General features: G+C 58.7%; 1 protein-coding gene across 1 annotated transcript in view; it reads right to left on the bottom strand.

Moving 5' to 3' along the window:
* The window catches only part of LOC144727815 (uncharacterized), a 36,023-nt gene extending 19,319 nt beyond the window's left edge, over positions 1 to 16,704 (bottom strand). Inside the window, exons 1-2 of the mRNA XM_078606926.1 lie at positions 16,311 to 16,704; positions 1,387 to 1,521 (exon numbers count right to left, since the gene is read on the bottom strand). The gene's annotated coding sequence lies outside the window, so the exon portion shown is untranslated. The remainder of the gene's footprint in view (positions 1 to 1,386; positions 1,522 to 16,310) is intronic.
* Positions 16,705 to 20,476: the final 3,772 nt, after the last annotated feature.

Here is a 20,476-nt window from a genome sequence, read left to right as displayed (position 1 = left end):
GCGCAAACTGCGCGTTCACTCGGTCCACGTGTCTCCCGTGGGTACGCACTTCGCTGCGCGCTCGCAGCACCGTAGAAGCTGGGCCCGGCACTGGGTGGCCAGACGGGGTTTTAAAGGGACAGCGTGGAAGCCGTGGTGGCTAACGATGCAACGGCAGCCGATGCCATCCCCGAACACGGCCGCCCATCCCCTACGGCCTCAACCGTGAGCACGTACAGCCCTCTGGGCACAGCTTCCAACGTGAGCACACCCAGCCCCTGGGCCACAGCGTCCACCGCACGCTGCCCCCGGGCTACAGGCTCGACCGTGAGCAAACCCAGCCCCTGGGTCACAGTGTCCACCGCACACTGCCCCCGGGCTACAGGCTCGACTGTGAGCAAACCCAGCCCCTGGGCTACAGTGTCCACCGCACGCTGTCCGCGGGCTACAGGCTCGACCGCGAGCACACCCAGCTCCCCGGCCACGGCCGCCAGCGGCAGGGCGATCTAACGACGGTGCCGGCGGTTAACGAGCCCGCGCGCGCGCCAAGCTGCCGTCGCGGTAAACACGCTCGTTTGGCTGCCGCCGATCGCGTGCGGACAAAGAGACCCCGATTTGGGGACAGCGATCGCCGTCTCGCGCCGGGCTTCCGTCGAGGAGGCGGCTGGATAACCGCGGCGGCACGCGAGCGAGAACATTTTTATTTGTGTGAGTTGAGCAACTTCCCAGTTCTCGAAGCGGGGGCGGTTTACGTTTCTACAGCCGCGCACCGTGCCGACCGCGCGCCGTCATTGAAGTGGCGTCCACGATTATAACCGCGACCGGATAAAATACATCAACGTACTGATTATTTCGGATTAAAACACAACACTGCAACTGAAATTACGCAATTCTATTTTTTTATATTCCAGTTGCAAGAATAGTTACGAAAATCATTATGTATTTGGACGACAGCGAGTATGAATTTTGTAACCGTCCCAGCCCATGCCTCCAACGATTTTTCGACGGAACGAAACGGCCACGCGTTCGGCCGAAACAGCGCAAGTAGGAAACCCGGCAACGGCCGTCTGCATTCTTGAGCAGAGCTCCCAAAAAAATGTTCACCTCCCAGCCCCCACGTCCCGAGCCTACGTCCAGAACCGCTCTTGCCCCGCACCCGCCTGCAACGCAGCGGGGCGAGCACCCCCTCCACGTCGTCGTCCTGCCCCCCATCCTGCCCCCCCCTCCCTCCCCCCGCCAGGCGAGCCGCCACCGCGGCCACCGAGGGCCGCGCCGCAGTCCGCGGGGGTCCCGGCTCCGCGGAGCGTAACCGTAAATGGCGGCCGTTAAAATCGCGGCGCTCTGGGCCTCGTGTTTTTATAAGACGGGGGTTTTTTTTTCCGCTTTCTTTTTTTTTCTCACAAATACCTCCAACGGCCGTGCGTCCCCTGCCCGGCGCGAACCCACGGGGCCTGCCAGGCGCGCGCCCTTGCCAGAAAAAGCCACCGCACGGCGGCGCCGTGATGGCCGCTCCCTCTTTCTCTCAAGCCGAGCCGCACGAACCTGGGAGGGGACACGCACGCACGCAAGCACGCGTGAGACCTCAAACCACACGGCGTCCCGACAAACAGAGGTCGTTCGTTCTCCCGCGCTCTCTCTCCCTCTCTCTCCATGCCCGTGCCAAGGCCGCATTTCAAGGACTCTGTCAGAAGCTGTGCGCGGCCCGGGCTGATGAGCCGGGACACGAGGGGCCTCCGGAGGGAGAGGGAGGGACGGCGAGCGGGGGGCAAGAGTCGGAATTAGGGGAACCCGGGGAGAAGATCTGAGGAGAAGGAGACAGGGTGAGTTTAACACGTAGGCTTTCGCGACCAATATTGTTCATAATCAACAATTTTTGGGTTTAGATCGCGTTATTTATAAATGTGTCGTAACCCTCCACCACCCGACACGGCCAATCAGTAAAAAAGTGTCACGTTGACAAAAGACAAATAGTTCACTGCTTTAGCCCACCGGTGTGTTGAAGCGTGAAACCACAACATTTACAATTTGAGTACGACGTTTCGCTGGTAATTGCATCCAGCATCATCGGGCAATTCGCCAGACAGGGTGAGCAAGGCGGGGAGGAGACAGGATGAAGAGGATGAAGAGGATGAGGAGGGCAGACAGAACGAGAAGAGTAGAAGTGGAGGAGACAAGAGGAGGAAGAGGGTAGAGATGGCGGCATTGCGATGAATAACAATTGCTCAGAGCTGCAATTTGTATCTTAGCTTACAGACTGGGGGGGTTGACTCAGCCCGCCATCACTTCGAGGTTGATGATATACCACTTTGTGGGGAGGTCAACAGTGGAGAGACTTGCTACCACCATAGTAATGTGGAATGTGCAATTTCCATCACTGGCGCCGGGCTGTAAACAGATGAACACCGCCTCGACGCTCGGTTGAGCAAGAAAATCACTATTTTTGTCGCTCCGTTTCCACCCCAGGTCTCCCTTGGCAACGGAGACTTCCATCTCCGTGCACGCAAGCACACGCGTGCACGCGCGCGCGTGCGCATGCGTGTGCGGGAGACAACGTCCCTCCAAAGGACAGAACGTTCCGCAGCAAAACACCGAGTCGGCCGCTCACCCACGCACGCGGGCCGGGAGTGCGGGACCTTAATTTTCCTTGGCTCGCTCAGCCAAACGACGCCGGAGAGAGGGAGAGAGAGGGGGGGGGGTCTCTGTCCTCGACCAACGCTCTGCCGAAGAACCGCCAAGGAGGGCTGTTCAATGACAACCACATTCACCACTACCGGCTCCGCACGTCAGGAACGCGCTGATTAGCATGCGCCAATCTACAAACAGCACAGCGGTAAAAGTCACCGCGTGGTTAGACGTGCCCTCTTTTTCTCAGCTGATGACCCTGTTATTGTTGGCTTGCTCACGCCAGAGAGCAGTATTTGGTCTACTCTTCCACGCTGACCAGACGTCTGGGAAGAGGTGGACAAGAGTCGCACACGACCTGTTGATCACAGACGGGTTTAATGACGACACTTATATTTACACATGTATATTTACGCGATCTAACCCAAAAAAAAACCTGTATTATGGATGATCACAGACCAACTGCGGTTGACCCCCTGCTGGGTGGGCAGAGGCGGCGAAGGCATCGAGAAACTCGCCCCCATTGTTTCAACCGCGGTGCTGGGCGACGGAATCGAACCGGCAGCGACCTCTCAACACCGTGCACGTCGCCCTCGGCATGCGGACGAAGCGCTTGCCGGGCTCGTGGTCGTCGTTGTTTTCCCGCGCTCGCCCTGCGGCCCCCGCGAGGCCGAGCCGCTCGCCCCGGCCGCGCCCGCACTCATTTGAAACCCGACGTGGAGTCCGCTCCATTAAAAGAAAACCACTTGAGCTCAAGTCGGCCGGTCCTGCACGAGGAGGAGGAGGAGAGCGGGCGGCTCCCTCTTCACAGACCGCTACCCCCACATAAAATAAATACACAGAGCCATAGCAACCTCCCAGGGAGGGTGGGGAGATGGCGGTGGTGGCGGCAATCCTGAAATTTCAAGCTTTGAGAATTGGACCCGAAGTTCATAATAATAAATTCCACGTCCTTTCTCTGCTAAATATCAATGAAATGGTCTCAAGGGGCACGTTGATACTGGCATCAATTGCTTCGGGAAGCCAGGTGCCAATGTCGAGGTCTGTTGCTGCCCATATAGAGAGGGCTTCATCAGAGCGAGAGAGAGAGTGTCGTTTTGCTGTTCCTCCTCCTCTGTTGGAGGAGCACAAACCACTGGATTTACTGTCCGGTCCATAGTTTGGGTCGGATTGGCCACAATCGCCGTGAGTGTACTCGCCGCGTAGGAGATGTGCGCATTGGCCTGGTAACGTTCCGACGCGGTTGGTGGTCGCAGCAGGAAAGTCAAAGCCAGGAAAAGGCGCGGCGTTTGGGTCTCGAACGAGGGGCTCGTTCTGGACGCGGCACCTCCACCTGTTGCACGTTTTCACGTCACCTTGAACGCAACCGACACCATCGACTCGGTAAAAACGGACGTCGCCAACGCGAATCCAAATACGATCAGGAGCCTGCACTGTACAGGCCACGAGGGGGGGGGGGGCTGCGAGGAATGAAACGTCGACACCGTCTCCAGATAAACGGTCGTATATCACGGGGCCTTTTTTTGCCAGTATCAATATAAAATTAAGAATAGGTTTTACTCTCTCTGGCAAAAAAACAGGAGGTGTTAAGATGTTGTAGGTCAATCAGTTTCAAAGGCAATGTATATATTTTCAGAGCATGTTTGTTTGCATGTTCACCACAAGTACGTGTGGTTAATACAGACTTGATTCCTTACAAAGGGTGAAACCGATTTTTGTTGAACGGTCCTTATGTTGACATGATGACCGACCACCCACTGGCAGACATTAGGTAACTATAAACAAATTATAAAGCGCTAATTTTATTTTACCAGGTGGGGCCCACTGAGCTATGTAGCTCTTTTTCGGAAGCGACGTGGCCACAAACGACGGCTCAACGAAAGTGGCTTATCATCATCATCACGTGGACATTTACAAGCAGCCAAAAACTCCAGCAGACAACCCCTTCAAAAGTTCTGCACTGAATTATGCATAAACTCATTTAATTAAAAAAAGCAGAACGTGTCCCTTACTCATTACCTACCACAAAAAGTGAGACTGGTCATTGGGAAACATTGCGAGAATGCAATTCTTGTCAGGGCACCATGGGGGGGTGTGTGGTGCGGTCTCCAGCTATTGCTCGCTCCGTCTCTCCGGCGGCGGTGGCAGCGGCGGAGGCCTCTCCACGCGGCGTTGTTGACGAACGTGGCGTTTGTTGTTTGTGCCTGTGCACCGCTGCCGACGCAGCAGCAACAGCAGCAGCAGCAACGTCGCCAAATTATTTTGCCAAATAAAACCGAGATGTAACCAAGCGACTCCACGAGCACTCTGTGTAAAAACAACTCTGCCTGCCCCTCCCTCCCTCCCTCCCTCCCCCTGGTCACAGTTAACCGCTGCTCGACACGGGAAGCCCGCCTAAACTAAACTCTACAAACTATTCGTTATTTTACCAGGTAAGGCCCACTGAGCTATGTAGCTCTTTTTCATAAGCGACCTGGTCGCAAATGAGAGCTCAACAAAGTGGCTTATCGCGTGGAAATTTATCGCGGCCAAATACTCTCAACTAAAGGTGGAGGGAAAAAACCAGAGGACCCGGAGAAAAATCTACGCGATCACAGGGAGAGAGACATTTAAACTCCAGATATACAGGAGGCGTCAGGATCGGGATCGAACCCACGACCTCCTGTATACCAGGCGAGGTAGTTAACATCTCGCCACTGTGGCGCCCAAATGTACCGCCGACTGACACAGGAAACATGGCGAGCAAGCGCGTAAAGTTTCTGGCTGCGAGCCCAACTCGTGAGCGGACAGCCGTGGCAGGAAGGCCGACGTCGTTATCCTACACGAAATCGGTCGCACTTCACTCCCCGCGCGTAGCTGAAAGGCTTCGAAGAAAGTTGACTAAATCAGCGGCTTTTTAATTAAATAGAAGTCGAGCGGCAAAAAACCTCCTCTATCGCGACAGCCGTGATGACCACCTCCCGTGGTGACTTAATGCGTTGAGTCCACCACCCGTGCTGGCGACTCGGTCTGGACCAGACCATTGGAGTGTTTCGTTTCATCCACCGCACCGTGTATAACCGCCACCACACTGCAGGTCACAACAACAACAACAACCACCACCAAGTAGCGGTTATGTCACCACGGCGCTTGTGCCATGATGGGTGCACTTTCAGGCCACATTAAGTGTCGAAGGGCCGTTGGCCGGTCACGGAACAAACCCAGGTGCCACGGGTTGACTGAATAAGGTGACTGGCAGATGCACCAGCTGTGCTCCCCTCTGTGCCAACTCTTTGCGTTACAGCCAGCCGACGCTCCGCTTGCTTTTGTGTCACAACAACAGACTCGCTCACCCACCAACTCACCTACCCACCTGCTCACTGCACCGCTCACTCGCCACACTGCCTGTCACAACGTTTCTCTCTCCGCTTCTCCCCTCGCACCAACGATCCGCTTTGGAATTCTCCCGTCGCCTCTCATCCCCAAGCTCTCACAACAACCTTCGTCAATTCCGGCAACGTGTTCACTCCTCGGACTTGGGATTGATTTTAGCCGGCAAGGCCCCGTTGAGCTAGGCAGCTCCGTTACCGGGACGACCACGGCCCAAGATGGTCGGCCGTGGCGGCTGTGGCGGCAGTTGCAGCACTTTGCAGTTACACAGAGGCCCACGGAGTTGCACAGAGACTCGCAGAGTTGCATCGAGCTCGAGAGAGTTACACAGAGACTCGGAGAGCACAGCCCAAGGCCGTCGGCATTGGCAGGCAGCCACTACAGGGCACTGCAGGGTGGAGGGAATGTGCAAACTGACGAGGAGCAGCAACAACAACAAGAACAACAAATTATTTACACCGGGGAACCCACGCCAGAACTTACTACAAACAGGATAAACGATAAACGGTGCTTACGCACAAATCAACGACGGCGTAAAAGAAGATATTGCGTTTCAGACGCGAGTAAACAAAGTGCGTGCACAACCTCGGGCATAACGGAGATGCGCTACAGCGTGCGTGGGGACCGCGGCAGATGCAGCCCCTGCACGGTGGCCTTCACCCACACCCGCCTCGAGGAGGGGACCTGTGCAACATCGAGATCGGTTACGGCGACATTCCACAGCGTGGGTGGCTGTGCCATCATCGCAGCTTTGATGGTTCGGTCCTTTGGGCAGCCCGCGCTCAGCGACCGTGAAAATAAAAAATAAAAACCCAACGCACACACGGAACTCTGCTGGGTCCGCGACGGGTGCACGCGGCCTGCCTGCACGGGCGCCATCAGATCCAACCTTCGACTCGTTTCCAGGGTCGTTCCACATTGCGATGTTTGGTCCAATTCCTTTTCAATAGCTCGGTGGCGGCTTTGAATGAGTACGACGACAAAGATGATGATGCTGATGATGACGAGAGCAAAATACTGATGATGATGACAACAAAATGCTGATGATGATGACAACAAAATCGCGCCTAATCCAGGAGGACCTCGCGATGTTTCCCGACATTTTCAGCAGGGCACCTGCCAATTGGAAGTTGACTACTTTTAAAAGCCAAAATCGCGCTTTGCACGTGCGTTTGTGTGTTTAGTATGCGGGAGGAAACCGGAGCAAAAATCCACTTTGCGTACTGCATATTTATGACCCCATACTGGGAGTCCGTGTCTTGTGGGCACCACACCCGGCGCTAATGATCACCTCTGCGAGTTGTTCCTGCCACCGGTCCCCAAGTCACATCCTGCCCCTCTTGCTGGACGCCGAGCGGCAGTCGCACTGCCGCCCTCGACGGTGGCGTCGGTGGTGATGATGGTGGTGGTGATGGCAGTGGTGGTGGTGATGGCAGTGGTGGTGGTGATGGCAGTGATGATGAGGGTGGTGGTGTTGATGATGGCAGTGATGACGAGGGCGGTGGTGGCGGTGATGATGAGGGCGGTGATGGCAGTGATGATGAGGGCGGTGATGGCAGTGATGATGAGGACGGTGGTGGCGGTGATGATGAGGGTGGTGGTGGCAGTGATGATGAGGGTGGTGGTGATGGCAGTGGTGGTGGTGATGGCAGTGGTGGTGGTGATGGCAGTGATGATGAGGGTGGTGGTGTTGATGATGGCAGTGATGACGAGGGCGGTGGTGGCGGTGATGATGAGGGCGGTGATGGCAGTGATGATGAGGGCGGTGATGGCAGTGATGATGAGGACGGTGGTGGCGGTGATGATGAGGGTGGTGGTGGCGGTGATGATGAGGGTGGTGGTGGTGTTGAGGGTGGTGGTGGTGTTGAGGGTGGTGGTGGTGTTGATAATGGCGGTGATGATGGCGGTGGTGGTGGCGGTGATGATGAGGGCGGTGGTGGTGTTGATGATGGCGGTGATGACGAGGGCGATGGAGGCGGTGATGATGAGGACGGTGGTGGCAGTGATGATGAGGGTGGTGGTGGTGTTGATGATGGCGGTGATGACGAGTGCGGTGGTGGCGGTGATGATGAGGGTGGTGATGGCGGTGGTGGTGGCGGCTTTGGCGGCAGTGGTGGCCGTTGTTGTGCAGGAATGCGAGCCATGGTGGATGTTATTGCTGCTGGTGTTTACGCATTCAACAGTTGGTGCTTGGGGAACTGTGGGGTGGTGGTGGCAGCCACAGCAGCTGCTACTGCTCCACCACGCTTACTCTCATTGTCCACCACACTTGCTTCCACGATCGTCCACCAATTTTACCCCATGTCCACGGCTCACTCCGATTGCCCAACCCTCTCACTACTATAACCACGATTGTTCACCCCTCACTAACGACTGTCCACTCCTCTCAAACCCTCAATGTGCACCACTCACTCTGATTGTCCACCCATCTGATTGTCCACCCATCTGATTGTTCACCCCCTCTCAACCCGATTTCCTCCGCAAAGGGTGTCATCAAGCAGCAACAGTGGTCAATCGTGACCGTCTTAGTATATCATTGACCGTTTTAAACGGCTCAGATTTAAATAGCAAACTCGTCAGCGACAAAGTTACACAAAATGAGTTCTTAACGCAACTTACCCCAGCGGGTCGAGATCATCAGGGTCTCGCGGTCAGGGGTTACTAAAAGAGGTCGTGGTCTCAAGGGGTCGCGGTTCGTTACGCACGGCTCCCCTCGCATCCCCCTATTGTTGGGGAACTCTCCCTCCCTCCCCCCTCCTTCCCCGTGCCCTCCCCCCATCCCTCCCGCCACGCATGGCGCGGGTTGTTGTTGTTTGGGTTTGAAGTCGTCATGACCTCCCTCCTCGTCTCTCCTCCGACTAATCCAACTTCTTCCCTCGCACCCCTCGCCATCCATACTCATCCCCGCATACTCACGCAGACCTACTCACTCACGCAGACCTACTCACTCACTCAGACCTACTCACTCACGCAGACCTACTCACTCACGCAGACCTACTCACTCACACACTCCTACTCACTCACGCAGACCTACTCACTCACGCAGACCTACTCACTCACGCAGACCTACTCACTCACTCAGACCTACTCACTCACGCAGACCTACTCACTCACTCAGACCTACTCACTCACGCAGACCTACTCACTCACGCAGACCTACTCATTCACGCAGACCTACTCACTCACTCAGACCAACTCACTCACTCAGACCTACTCACTCACACAGACCTACTCACTCACTCAGACCTACTCACTCACTCAGACCTACTCACTCACTCAGACCTACTCACTCACGCAGACCTACTCACTCACGCAGACCTACTCACTCACACACACCTACTCACTCACGCAGACCTACTCACTCACGCAGACCTACTCACTCACACACACCTACTCACTCACGCACACCTACTCATTCACGCAGACCTACTCACTCGCGCAGACCTACTCACTCACGCAGACCTACTCACTCACTCAGACCTACTCACTCACGCAGACCTACTCACTCACGCAGACCTACTCACTCACTCAGACCTACTCACTCACGCAGACCTACTCATTCACGCAGACCTACTCACTCACTCAGACCTACTCACTCACGCAGACCTACTCACTCACACACACCTACTCACTCACGCAGACCTACTCACTCACTCAGACCTACTCACTCACTCAGACCTACTCACTCGCGCAGACCTACTCACTCACTCAGACCTACTCACTCACTCAGACCTACTCACTCACGCAGACCTACTCACTCACACACTCCTACTCACTCGCGCAGACCTACTCACTCACTCAGACCAACTCACTCACTCAGACCTACTCACTCACGCACACCTACTCACTCGCGCAGACCTACTCACTCACACACACCTACTCACTCACTCAGACCTACTCACTCACTCAGACCTACTCACTCACTCAGACCTACTCACTCACGCAGACCTACTCACTCACGCAGACCTACTCACTCACACACTCCTACTCACTCGCGCAGACCTACTCACTCACTCAGACCAACTCACTCACTCAGACCTACTCACTCACGCACACCTACTCACTCGCGCAGACCTACTCACTCACACACACCTACTCACTCACTCAGACCTACTCACTCACTCAGACCTACTCACTCACTCAGACCTACTCACTCACGCACACCTACTCACTCACGCAGACCTACTCACTCACTCAGACCTACTCACTCACTCAGACCTACTCACTCACGCAGACCTACTCACTCACTCAGACCTACTCATTCACTCAGACCTACTCACTCACGCAGACCTACTCACTCACTCAGACCTACTCACTCACTCAGACCTACTCACTCGCGCAGACCTACTCACTCACTCAGACCTACTCACTCACGCAGACCAACTCACTCACTCAGACCTACTCACTCACACACTCCTACTCACTCACACACACCTACTCACTCACGCAGACCTACTCACTCACTCAGACCAACTCACTCACTCAGACCTACTCACTCACACACTCCTACTCACTCACACACACCTACTCACTCACGCAGACCTACTCACTCACTCAGACCAACTCACTCACGCAGACCTACTCACTCACACACACCTACTCACTCACTCAGACCAACTCACTCACTCAGACCTACTCACTCACGCACACCTACTCACTCGCGCAGACCTACTCACTCACTCAGACCTACTCACTCACACAGACCTACTCACTCACTCAGACCTACTCACTCACGCACACCTACTCACTCACACACACCTACTCACTCACTCAGACCTACTCACTCACTCAGACCTACTCACTCACTCAGACCTACTCACTCACGCACACCTACTCACTCACTCAGACCTACTCACTCACTCAGACCTACTCACTCACACAGACCTACTCACTCACTCAGACCTACTCACTCACGCACACCTACTCACTCACACACACCTACTCACTCACGCAGACCTACTCACTCACGCAGACCTACTCACTCACGCAGACCTACTCACTCACGCACACCTACTCACTCACTCAGACCTACTCACTCACACACACCTACTCACTCACACAGACCTACTCACTCACACACACCTACTCACTCACTCAGACCTACTCACTCACGCACACCTACTCACTCACACACACCTACTCACTCACTCAGACCTACTCACTCACACACACCTACTCACTCACACAGACCTACTCACTCACACACACCTACTCACTCACTCAGACCTACTCACTCACGCACACCTACTCACTCACACACACCTACTCACTCACGCACACCTACTCACTCACTCAGACCTACTCACTCACTCAGACCTACTCACTCACACACACCTACTCACTCACTCAGACCTACTCACTCACGCACACCTACTCACTCACTCAGACCTACTCACTCACTCAGACCTACTCACTCACTCAGACCTACTCACTCACGCAGACCTACTCACTCACGCACACCTACTCACTCACGCACACCTACTCACTCACGCACACCTACTCACTCACTCAGACCTACTCACTCACTCAGACCTACTCACTCACTCAGACCTACTCACTCACTCAGACCTACTCACTCACGCACACCTACTCACTCACTCAGACCTACTCACTCACGCACACCTACTCACTCACTCAGACCTACTCACTCACCAGGACCTACTCACTCACGCAGACCTACTCACTCACTCAGACCTACTCACTCACTCACACCTACTCACTCGCGCAGACCTACTCACTCACACACACCTACTCACTCACTCAGACCTACTCACTCACGCAGACCTACTCACTCGCGCAGACCTACTCACTCACACACACCTACTCACTCACGCAGACCTACTCACTCACACACACCTACTCACTCACACAGACCTACTCACTCGCGCAGACCTACTCACTCACGCAGACCTACTCACTCACTCACACCTACTCACTCGCGCAGACCTACTCACTCACACACACCTACTCACTCACTCAGACCTACTCACTCACGCAGACCTACTCACTCGCGCAGACCTACTCACTCACGCAGACCTACTCACTCACACACACCTACTCACTCACGCAGACCTACTCACTCGCGCAGACCTACTCACTCACGCAGACCTACTCACTCGCGCAGACCTACTCACTCACACACACCTACTCACTCACGCAGACCTACTCACTCGCGCAGACCTACTCACTCACACACACCTACTCACTCACGCAGACCTACTCACTCACACACACCTACTCACTCACACAGACCTACTCACTCACACACACCTACTCACTCACTCAGACCTACTCACTCACGCAGACCTACTCACTCACACACACCTACTCACTCACTCAGACCTACTCACTCACACAGACCTACTCACTCACACACACCTACTCACTCACGCAGACCTACTCACTCACGCACACCTACTCACTCACACACACCTACTCACTCACGCAGACCTACTCACTCACGCAGACCTACTCACTCACTCAGACCTACTCACTCACGCAGACCTACTCACTCACTCAGACCAACTCACTCACTCAGACCTACTCACTCACACAGACCTACTCACTCAGACCTACTCACTCACGCAGACCTACTCACTCACTCAGACCAACTCACTCACTCAGACCTACTCACTCACACAGACCTACTCACTCAGACCTACTCACTCACGCACACCTACTCACTCGCGCAGACCTACTCACTCAGACCTACTCACTCACCAGGATCTACTCACTCACACACACCTACTCACTCACTCAGACCTACTCACTCACTCAGACCTACTCACTCACACACAACAACAACAACAACAACAACCGCCATTCGCCACTAAGTGGCGGTGACGTCACCACGACGCTTGTGCCAGGCCATGTGCACCTTGAGGCCACGTGAAGTGTCGAACGCCCGCTGGCAGGAGGTCACGGGGCAGACCCAGGTGCCACGGGTCGACTGACCGAGATGACCGAGATGACTGGCTGATGCACCACCTGTGCCCCCTACTGTACCAACTTGCTGTGCTTTAGCCACCCGGCGCTCCGCTCGTTGTTGTGAGCGTCGCTCCTCCGCCCTCCGTTGTTGTTGGAGGGCGACTGCCTCCAACTGCCCAGTAGCGTCCTTCACGAGCCTCCTCCACTGAGGCCGATCTTGACACCGCTGGTACCAGTCATCGGCAAGTCCACTCAGCTCCACGTCCTCCTGTACCACATCACTCCATCTCTTCTCTAGCCCGTGCCGCGCCCGTTTAGCCCCCTCGATCCGGCCGAACAAAAGCTGTTTAGGCATGCGGTTGCTGGGCATGCGGGCTACATGACCCAGCCAACGCAGCCTTGCCTGCCGGAGGAGCTCACTGATGGGACTTTGCCCAGATCTTTCAAGGACTTGTGAGCTCCTCACACAATCCAGCCTGGTTAAACCCAGGATGGATCGTAGGCAGGCCAGCCTAAATGTTTCCAACCGGCGAAGATGCTCCACTAGGGGGGTCCACGTTTCGCAAGCGTAGAGAAGGGAGGGAATGACCGTGGCCGAGAAGACCTGAAGCTTCGTGCGGAGCGACAGACCAGGTAGCTTCCACACAGCGTTACGCAACCGATGAAAAGATATTGCCGCTCGACTGATTCGGAGTGAGACCTCTGCTGATAAACTGGAGCCGGTCATAAGCACACTGCCCAGGTATGGGAAACTCTCCACTCTCTCCACAACTGCCCCATCACCAATTGGGAGTTGTGGGGGTGGAGTGTCCGATGGTACAAAATACCCAGGCAGGTGCTTAGTTTTGGTGGGGCTGATGGTAAGGCCCCACCTCTTAGTGGCACGCTCCAGTCTCAGCAGCAGCGTCTCCAACTCCTCTTCTGAATGAGCAGCTATTACCAAATCATCGGCATACATAACGTTGTTGACCATTAGGGAGCCATCCCTTGATCGCACCCGGGCGTCGATCAGCCTCCCATTATATCTGTACCAAATGGAAATTCCCCCGGTACAGCTATTGAAGGCTTCACGAACTACGCAGTCGAAATAGATGTTAAATAATGTGGGAGCCAAAGGACATCCCTGTCGCACCCCAAGGTGCACAGGGAAAGGCTCCGACTCCCGGCCACGTAGTTTTACCCGGGCCCGCTCACCATCATGAAGGTCCTTAATGATCGTGAGCAGAGGGTCAGGGACTCCGAAAGCACGAAGAACAACCCAGAGCCCAGTCCTACTGATGGTATCATAGGCCTTGACCAGGTCAATAAAGCAGAGATGTAGGTCTTTTTGGAATTCCCTACACCTCTGCTGTAGCAGACGGACAGAAAATATGGCATCTGTGCAGGACCGCCCTTTCCTGAAACCGCATTGGGGCTCCGCAAGCCTCTCCTCAGCGTGCCTAGCAAGGCGATGTTGAATAATCCTTGCCAGGACCTTACCCGGCACACTGAGGAGTGAGATGCCCCTGTAGTTGTTACAGTCGGTACGGTCCCCCTTCTTAAAGAGGGGGACCACCAGGGCATCCTTCCAGTCCTGCGGAACCCGTCCAGTGGTCCAGACTGTTGTTATGATGTCATATAGGGCAGTCTGTGCACAAACGCCACCCTCCCTCAGCATTTCGCTTGGGAGATCATCTCTGCCCGGTGCCTTCCCTGGTCTCAGACTCCGGATCGCCCTCAGTACTTCCTCACACACACCTACTCACTCACACACACCTACTCACTCACTCAGACCTACTCACTCACGCAGACCTACTCACTCACGCAGACCTACTCACTCACTCAGACCTACTCACTCACACACACCTACTCACTCACGCAGACCTACTCACTCACTCAGACCTACTCACTCACGCAGACCTACTCACTCACACACACCTACTCACTCACGCAGACCTACTCACTCACTCAGACCTACTCACTCACACACACCTACTCACTCACTCAGACCTACTCACTCACACACACCTACTCACTCACACACACCTACTCACTCACACACACCTACTCACTCACACACACCTACTCACTCACGCAGACCTACTCACTCACACACACCTACTCACTCACACACACCTACTCACTCACTCAGACCTACTCACTCACTCAGACCTACTCACTCACTCAGACCTACTCACTCACACACACCTACTCACTCACTCAGACCTACTCACTCACTCAGACCTACTCACTCACTCAGACCTACTCACTCACTCAGACCTACTCACTCACACACACCTACTCACTCATGCAGACCTACTCACTCACTCAGACCTACTCACTCACCAGGACCTACTCACTCACACACACCTACTCACTCACACACACCTACTCACTCACACACACCTACTCACTCACTCAGACCTACTCACTCACTCAGACCTACTCACTCGCGCAGACCTACTCACTCACTCAGACCAACTCACTCACTCAGACCAACTCACTCACTCAGACCTACTCACTCACACACTCTCCTCGTCACTTCCCCTCGCTTCTTCTCATCCCTCCATCCTCTTTGCTCCTCCTCATCCCTTGGTCAAACCTCATCCCTCATCTGGACATCCTCGTCGGTCATCCACCTTCATCATTATGTCCTCCTCCTACCCATCCCTCCTCTGACTCCCCGCTCACCCCTCCCCGCTCACCCCTCCCCGCTCACCCTCCCCGCTCACCCTCCCTCGCTCACCCCCCACCCCGCTCACCCTTCCCCGCTCACCCTTCCCCGCTCACCCCTCCCCGCTCACCCCTCCCCGCTCACCCCTCCCCGCTCACCCCTCCCCGCTCACCCCTCCCTCGCTCACCCTCACCGCTCACCCTCCCCGCTCACCCTTCCCCACTCACCCCCCCCGCTCACCCTCACCGCTCACCCTCCCCGCTCACCCTTCCCGCTCACTCTCCCCCGCTCACCCTCCCTCGCTCACCCCCTCCCCGCTCACCATTCCCCACTCACACCCCCCCCCCCGCTCATCCTTCCTCGCTCCCCCCCCGCTCACCCCCCCCCCCCGCTCACCCCCCCCCCGCTCACCCCCCCCCCCGCTCACCCCCCCCCCGCTCACCCCCCCCCCGCTCACCCCCCCCCCCCCCGCTCACCCCCCCCCCGCTCACCCTTCCTCGCTCATCCCTCCTCGTCGTCCGCCCTGCACCTCCACTCCTCCTCCCTCTCTCTCCATCATCCCGTTCGCCATTTCCTCGGCGAGACGAGTCGCTATTCGCACTCAAAGCTACAGTTGTGGAGAGAATCCGGGGGGATGGGGGCTCACAGAGCCACAGCGCAGAGGGGAGGAGGGGGGGCGGTGTGGAAGTAGCGGTGGGGAGACACAACCGCGGGCCGGTGGGGTTGGCGGTGGGGTTGGCGGTGTGTCGATCGTTCTCACCTCGTCGGTCCGCTCGCGGGTCGCGCTCTCCGCTCCTCTTTTCTCCGCGCTCGCTCCCTCGCTCGCTCTCCCGCGTCCACGCGTGGCTGCGCGGCTCCTCCTCCTGCTTCTCCCCCCCACCTCTCTCCCTGCCCCCCCACCCGCAGCGCCACAATAACACGACGCGGATCGACGCAGCGGCAGCGGCGAGAGCCGTGGGGAGAAGCGAGCGCCGCAGTCGCGAAGTCAGCCCCCGATCTGCGGGCGGCGGGGCGGGGCGGCTGACGCGGGGCGGGGCGGGCTGGGGCGGGGCGGGGTTGAAGGGGAGAGTTTGTGAAGGCGGGGCACGGGGCGGATGGAGAGGAGGGATGTTAGAGCTAGAGGGAGACTGAGAGAAGGTGGGGAGGTTCAGGGAGGAGTCCGGGGGGGGGGGGGAGGAGTCCGGGGGGGGGGGAGGAGTCGGGGGGGGGAGAGGGGTCTGGGGGGGGGAGGAGTCTGGGGGGGGGGGGAGGAGTCTGGGGGGGGGGGGGGGAGGAGTCCAGGGGGGGGGGGGAGGAGTCCAGGGGGGGGGGGAGGAGTCCGGGGGGGGGAGGTGTCCGGGGGGGGGGGGGGAGGAGTCCGGGGGGGGGGGGGAGGAGTCCGGGGGGGGGGGGAGGAGTCGGGGGGGGGGAGAGGGGTCTGGGGGAGGGGGGGAGGAGTCTGGGGGGGGGGGAGGAGTCCGGGGGGGGGGGGGGGAGGAGTCCGGGGGGGGGGGGGAGGAGTCCGGGGGGGGGGGGAGGAGTCCGGGGGGAGGGAGGTGTCCGGGGGGGGGGGGGGAGGAGTCCGGGGGGTGGGGGGGAGGAGTCCGGGGGGGGGGAGGAGTCCGGGGGGGGGGGGAGGAGTCCGGGGGGGGGGGGACGAGTCTGGGGGAGGAGGAGGGAGGAGTCCGGGGGGGGGGGGGGGGGAGCCCGAGGGGGGGGAGGAGTCCGTGGGGGGGGGAGGAGTCCGGGGGGGGGGGAGGAGTCCGGGGGGGGGGGGAGGAGTCCGGGGGGGGGGGGGAGCCCGAGGGGGAGGGGGCGCCCGAGGGGGGGGAGGAGTCCGGGGGGGGGGGGGAGGAGTCCGGGGGGGGGGGACGAGTCTGGGGGGAGGAGGAGGGAGGAGTCCGGGGGGGGGGGGGGGGGGGGAGCCCGAGGGGGGGGGGGGGAGCCCGAGGGGGGGAGGAGTCCGGGGGGGGGGGGAGGAGTCCGTGGGGGGGGGGGAGGAGTCCGGGGGGGGGAGGAGTCCGGGGGGGGAGGAGTCCGGGGGGGGGGGAGGAGTCCGGGGGGGGGGGGGGAGGGAGTCCGGGGGGGGGGGAGGAGTCCGGGGGGGGGGGAGGAGTCCGGGGGGGGGGGGGAGGGAGTCCGGGGGGGGGGGGGGGAGGGTCCGGGGGGGGAGGAGTCCGGGGGGGGGGGGAGGGAGTCCGTGGGGGGGGGAGAGTCCGGGGGGGGGGGGAGGAGTCCGGGGGGGGGGGAGGAGTCCGGGGGGGGGGAGGAGTCCGGCGGGGGGGGGAGGAGTCCGGGGGGGGGGGAGGAGTCCGGGGGGGGGGGGGAGGAGTCCGGGGGGGGGAGGAGTCCAGGGGGGGGGGGAGGAGTCCGGGGGGGGGGGGGAGGAGTCCGGGGGGGGGGAGGAGTCCGGGGGGGGGGAGGAGTCCGGGGGGGGGGGGGGGGAGGAGTCCGGGGGGGGGGAGCCCGAGGGGGGGGGGAACCCTAGGGGGGGGAGGAGTCCGGGGGGGGGGAGGAGTCCGGGGGGGGGGGAGGAGTCCGGGGGGGGGGACGAGTCTGGGGGGGGAGGAGGGAGGAGTCCGGGGGGGGGGGGGGGGAGTCCGGGGGGGGGGGGAGCCCGAGGGGGGGGGGAGCCCGAGGGGGGGGGGGGGGAGCCCGAGGGGGGGGGGGAGCCCGAGGGGGGCGGGGTTGAAGGGGAGAGTTTGGTGAAGGCGGGGGAGGGGGGGCACGGGACTGATGGAGAGGAGGGATGTGGGGGGGGTTAGAGGGGAGGAGCTAGAGGGAGACGGAGAGAGGTGGGGAGGTTCAGGGAAGAGTCCGGGGGGGGGGGGAGGAGTCCGGGGGGGGGGGGGAGGAGTCCGGTGGGGGGGAGGAGTCCGGGGGGGGGGGAGGAGTCCGGGGGGGGAGGAGTCCGGGGGGGGGGGAGGAGTCCGGGGGGGGGGGGAGGAGTCCGGTGGGGGGGAGGAGTCCGGGGGGGGGGAGGAGTCCGGGGGGGGAGGAGTCCGGGGGGGGGAGGAGTCCGGGGGGGGGGGAGGAGTCCGGGGGGGGGGGAGGAGTCCGGGGGGGGGGGAGGAGTCCGGGGGGGGGGGAGGAGTCCGGGGGGGAGGAGGAGTCCGGGGGGCGGAGGAGTCTGGGGGGGGGAGAGTCCGGGGGGGGGGGGGAGTCTGGGGGGGGAGGAGTCCGGGGGGGGAGGAGTCTGGGGGGGGAGGAGTCCGGTGGGGGGGAGGAGTCCGGGGGGGAGGAGTCCGGGGGGGGGTATAGCGGGAGAGATGGGTTCGGAGACGAGGACACGCACGTCATGGGAACAAACACGAGGCTGAAAAGTGCGCAAAGCAGCAGGGAGAGTCAAATCGAGTGGGGGCTGGGGGGCTGGGGAGGGCTCGCACCCTCTTGGTCCCCCCCACCCCCCAGTTTGCTCGCCGTGAGGACGAGGGGTAGGGCTCACGTCTGGGCTGTACGGCCCCCTCGCCCACCCCCGTGGCAAGCTGTGGCTTTTGTCAGCCCGCTTGCTCGCGTTGGGGTTCACAGCGAACACGGACGGGGCGGGGGGCTGCTGTGACGCATGCACGCACGGGTAGAAAAGCGCACGCGTGCGCTCCCGAGTGTGGATGATGTTGATGATGAAGAATGCACCATTGTTGCCGAGCCTGAGATGTGCAACCTGGTTTACAAAGCGTGCAGGACGCTTCGGGCAAGGAAGAGCCATTGTCCGAAACGTCGACTATCATTTGCAGTATATGAAATATCTCCCGAGTTTTCTCAAGCATCGTTCAATGCAAGACACGTGTTAAACGTGCTCGTGTTTGGTTTGTTGGCCGCTTGACGTGTTTGGTTTGTTGGCCGCTTGACGTGTTTGGGCCTTTGCTCAGTACAGTAAATAAATATTAATTTTAGAGCAGTGTCGTTGGATTATTCTCACTACGTCTGCGCTTCCAAGCGGAGTTCGCGTTGCTGCTGAAAATCTAAGAAATTGGGCGCCAATTAACGGGGGAGGAGGCTGCCGACTCTTCTGGCTCAGATACGTGGCCATCGCGTTGGTGGCGGCAGCAGCAAGATGGTCTGGAGGACGCCAATGTCGAGGCCTGCCGCTCGTTACGACGGGAGGGCTTCAGGAGTTCGCGTCGTTCTGCTGTTCCTCCTCAGTTGAAGGCGCGCAGATTACAGTGGTGTAAGGAATGGCGCAGTTCGGATTTCATGACGAAAATCTCGATGTATCTACGTATCTGTTTACTGTACGGCCCATAGTTTGTCTTGCGTGGCCACAATCGCACCGCAGTGGCTTGCGTCTTTAATTTTCCACGAACGAGGCAAGTAAAATGGAAAAAAAGGAAACATGCGCAAATACGCAAGAGATACGCGACTGAAATGACCGTGCACCGCAACACACAGAGAGGAGCGCGTGGATCACAGAACGTGCGCGCGTCACTGGCACCGTAGGGCCAGCAGCACGCGTCATACCTAGCAGGGACGATGGTCAAGATTTATAACAGGAGGGGCAGCCAAGGGATTCAACACATCCCCGAAGTACGTCCACCTCGGAGATGGAGCGATGAAGTGAGCTCGTGCGTAGACTATATTGTTGATAACACTCATCCAGCAGTGGCTTGACCACGGCTCGTGACGGTGATCGGAGGATCATCTCGAAGCACGTGGGACCATGTGAAGGGCCCCGCTCCCTTCACCCGGGTGCCCCACGTGACCACAGCGCCGGGGGAATTCCCCCGCACGGAACGTACCAAGAATCGCGCCCACGGGGGGGAGGCGGTGCAATCAACTTTGTAACGCCCTCCACATTTTAAACATCAACCTTTTCTAAAAGACCTCCCACATTTTTTTCTGAGATCTACCTGCGTTGATAAACACCGCGTCCATTAGGCGGGCGAAAACAGAAAACGAAATATTCCGACCACCCAAAAATATAGTCTCTCCCAGACCCGCCCCCTTTCA

Source organism: Lampetra planeri, chromosome 26, assembly GCF_965212315.1.
Source record: "Lampetra planeri chromosome 26, kcLamPlan1.2.h2, whole genome shotgun sequence".
Lineage (NCBI taxonomy): Eukaryota > Metazoa > Chordata > Hyperoartia > Petromyzontiformes > Petromyzontidae > Lampetra > Lampetra planeri.
The sequence above is the reverse complement of the archived record's forward strand: the minus strand, read 5'-3'. Positions and strand labels throughout refer to the sequence as shown.